The sequence below is a fragment of the Nannospalax galili genome, unplaced genomic scaffold (genome assembly GCF_000622305.1).
Source record: "Nannospalax galili isolate Female #2095 unplaced genomic scaffold, S.galili_v1.0 scaffold108, whole genome shotgun sequence".
NCBI lineage: Eukaryota > Metazoa > Chordata > Mammalia > Rodentia > Spalacidae > Nannospalax > Nannospalax galili.
The window spans coordinates 1,670,802-1,675,417 of NW_008358988.1; positions in this window are offsets into that span (position 1 = coordinate 1,670,802).

Genomic DNA, 4,616 nt, shown 5'->3' on the forward strand with positions numbered 1-4,616 from the left:
CAGAAGAGAGTGGACCAAAGTATTCTCAGTTCTAAATGGCCACAGATGCCAACCCAGATTACTTTACCCAGCTAAAATGTCTATTATAATCGAAGGTAAAATAAAAATCTTCCATGACGTAAATAGGCTTAAAGAATTCATGTCCACAAAACCAGCCCTTCAGAGAGTTCTTGAAGCAATACAAAGAGCTGAAGAAGTGAATGACTATACCCAAGGGGTTGCAGAAAGAAATTCAGTGAAGGTATAACTGTGGAAATGCATACCTATATCAAGAATGTGAACAGAAATAAAAATGACAGGATTCAAAACACATCTTTCATTAATAACTTTAAATATCAATGGACTGAACTCCACAGTCAAAAGACACTGACTAGGTGAATGGATTGAAAAAAAAAAGAAACAAAACCCATCTTTCTGTTGTCTGCAAGAAACTCATCTCACTTTCGAGGACAGATGCTACCTTAAGGTGAAAGGATGTAAAAAACTACCAAGCAATGGTACTAAGAAAAAAGCAGATGTTGCAGTTCTAATATCTGACAAAATGGGCTTTAAACTAAAACTAATCAGAAGAGATAAAGAGGGCCACTTCATTCTGATCAAAGGAACAATAAACTAAGAAGACAGTACAATCATGAACATATATTCATCAAATTCATAAAACCAGTATTACAGGACTTTAATACCTAGATTGGTTGCACCCAACTTTATAAAACCAGTACTACAGGACTCTAAGACCCAGATTAATCCCAACTCATTAATAGTACGGGACTTCAATACACCACTGTCTCATACACCACTGTCTCCATTAGATAGGTCAATAGGGCAGAGAGTTAACAGAGAGACATTTGAATTAAACAATACCATAAATCAAATGGACTTAACAGACATTTACCAAGTATTCCACTCAAGCACCAAAGGATACACTTTCTATTCAGCGCCCCATGGAACCTTCTCCAAAATCGACCATTTACTGGGGCACAAAAAAACCCTCAACAAATACAAAAATATTTAAATAATTCCATACATTTTGTCAGACCACAATGCAATAAAGCTTAAAATCAATACTGGAAGAAACCCTAGTAACCACATGCACATGGAGATTGAACAACACACTCCTGAATGATGAATAGGTCAAAAGAGAGATTAAGAAAGAAATAAAAGTATTTTTGGATCCAAATGGAAAGGACAATAGAACACAACCCAATCTCTGGGACACACAGAAAGCTGTCCTTAGAAAGAAGTTTATAGCTATAAGCAGCTACATTAAAAAAGTCTGAAGGACCTCTTTCTGACCCACAGGCTCCTCTCTCTGGGACCACCCCAGCTCCTCAGTGCAGTCCCCAGGGGCCTTTGGAGCCACATCCCGTCCCCATCTTCCTTTGCATCTCTGGGTGGCATGGCCACCAGCTGCCCTAGACCAGCATCTTTCATAGGCCCGGTGCCCAGGCCAGTCCAACCCCCAAATTCCTGAGGCCCAAAACTAACCTGGAGGGATCTAGACCTTAGGAGAAAGCCTGAAATCATCTGACTCTCATCAGAATTGGGCCTCTGTAGGAACTCCTTAAGACAAAAGCAATCTGGCCACTCCAATATAAAATCAAAAGAGAGAACTGGAAGCTTAGAGGAACCAGCTTTTCATGCCCAAAATTAAACCACAAAGACACAAAAAGTTCACAAAAAGAAGCAGACCTAAACTTGAAGGCTTGAGTCTCACACAAGAATCAGAAACTACAAAAGAAATTCACATGTCAAAATCACAGAGAAAAAACAACATGAAAAACCAAAATATCATATCACCACAAAGTACCGATAGTCCTCTAGAGGAGCACAATGAGAACCCACTAGAGATAATGCAAGACATGGAACTCAAAAGAACAATTATAAACATGATAAAAGAATTCAGTGATTTAAAGAGCACACAAACATAGAAATCAAAGAACTGAAGGAAGATAGGGATAAACTTCCGAATGAACTCAGAAAAGAGTTAAAAATATTGAAGAATACTAAGAGTGAAATGAAGAAGGAAGTGAAACACTCAGAAAGCCAATTAGAAATGACAGTAGAAAGCCTCACCAATAGGATGAATGAAATGGAAAACAGAGTATCAAGACTGGAAGATAAAGTGGATGAACTAGACCACTCAAGCAAAGATTATGAAAAATTTAAGAAATCACAAGAATGGAATATGCAGGAGTTATGTGACACAATAAAAAGACCAAACTTACAAATCATAGGCATACAGGAAGGAGAAGAATCACAAGATAATGGCATGGACCAGATCCTCAACAGAATAGTGGAAGAAAAATTTCCAAAATTAAAGAAAGACGTGTCCATACAAATACAAGAAGCATATAGAACACCAAATAGGCAAGACCAGAAAAGAAACTCTCCACGGCACATCACAGTAAAAACACTAAATGTATAAAACAAAGAGACAATACTGAAAGCTGCAAAAGAGGGACACAATTCACATATAAAGGAAAACTCATTAGGATTACAGCTGACTTTTCAGTGCAAACTATGAAAGCCAGAAGAGCCTGGACCAAAGTATTCCCAGTTTTAATTGACCACAGATGCTAACCCAGGCTTCTATACCCAGCAAAAAATGTCTATTATAGTCAAAGGGGAAAGAAAAATCTTCCATGACATGATCTGCCAATGGGATCAAGTGTCACAAGACATTCCTTATGGCTCCAGCAGTCGGGCCGTTGCCTCAGGCCTCATGTATGGCTGTCAATAAGACTTTCACCCTATGCTCAGGGCTGTCTCCCACAGAAATCAAATAGAATACAAAAATAAATCAAAATGACAGGAATCAATACACGTCTTTAAATCCCCATGACTTTAAATATCAATGGACTAAGCTCCCAAGTCAAATGCCACAGACTGGTTGAACAGATTAACAAACAAAACCCATCTTTCTGTTATCTGCAAGAAAGTCACCTCACTTTCAAGGACAGACACTATCTTAAAGTGAAAGGATGGGAAAAAAATATACCAAGCAAATGGTACTAAGAAAAGCAGGTGTAGCAATTCTAAGATCTGACAAAATACACTTTAAACTAAAACTAATCAGAAGAGATAAAGATGGCCACTTCATTCTGATAAAAGGAACAATGAATCAGGAAGATATTACAATCATGAACATATATTCACCAAACTCTGGTGCACCCAACTTCATCAAAACAATACTACTGGACTTGAAGACCCCAATTAATCCTAACTCATTAATAGCAGGGGACTTCAATACCCCACTGTCTCCATTAGATAGGTCAACAGGGTGAGAGTTAACAGAGAGATATCTGAATTAAAAAATACCATATATCAAATGGACTTAACAGACATCTACCAAGTATTCCACCCAAGCACTAAAGGACATATTTTCTACTTAGCACCCCATGGAAACTTCTCCAGAATCGGCCATATACTGGGGACAAAACAAACCTCAACAAATACAAAAAGATTAAAATAATTCTATGCGTTCTATCAAACCACAGTGCAATAAAGTTTACATTCAACAGTGGAAGAGGCCCTAATCACCACACGAACACATGGAGATTAAACAAGATACTCCTGGATGCTGAATGGGTCAAAAGAGAAATAAGGAAAGAAATAAAAGTATTCCTGGAACTAAACAAAAAGGACAATACAACAAAACAAAACCTCTGGGACACACTGAAAGCTGTGCTTAGAGGAAAGTTTATAGCTCTAAGTGCCTACATCAAAAAATCAGAAAGAACACAAATAAATGACTTAACGTTGCAACTCAACAGACTTGAAAAGCAACAGCAAACAAAACCCAAACCCAGCAGACAAGAAGACATAACAAAAATCAGGGCAGAAATTAATGAAATTGAAACAATGAAAACATGACAAAGAATTAACAATTCCAAGAGCTGGTTCTTTGAAAAGATAAACAAGATTGACAGACCACTAGCCCAGTTAACCAAAAGAAAGAAAGAGCACTTCAAATAAAAAAAAAATCAGAGATTCAAGGAGAAACATCACAAAAGACACCAGAAAGATAAAAAACATTATAAGGGAATACTTTAAAAACCTATATGCTACTAAATTTGAAAACCTAAAAGAAATGGTGGATGTCTAAAGGCATGGGAACCACCAAAACTAAACCAAGAGGAGATTAACAGCTTAAACAGACATGTAACACAAAAAGAAATTGAAACAGTAATACAAAACCTCACAACTAAAAAAATTCTAGGACCAGATGGATTTACAGCAGAATTCTATAAGACATTTAAAGAAGATCTGCATCCAATACTACTTAATTTATTCAAAAATATAGAAATGGAGGGTGAACTTCCAAATTCCTTCTATGAAGCCAGCATCATTCTAATACCAAAGCCAGGTAAAGATACAACCAAAAAAGAAAACTATAGACCCATATCTTTAATGAACATATATGCAAAATTCTTACAAAAAGCATACAGACACACATCAAAAAATTCATGCACCATGATCAAGTCAGCTTTATCCCAGAGATGCAGGGATGGTTCAATATATGTAAGTCAATAAACATCATGAACCATATAAATGGGCTCAAAGATAAGAACTACACTGTCATCTCAATAGATGCAGAGAAGGCCTTTGACAAAATT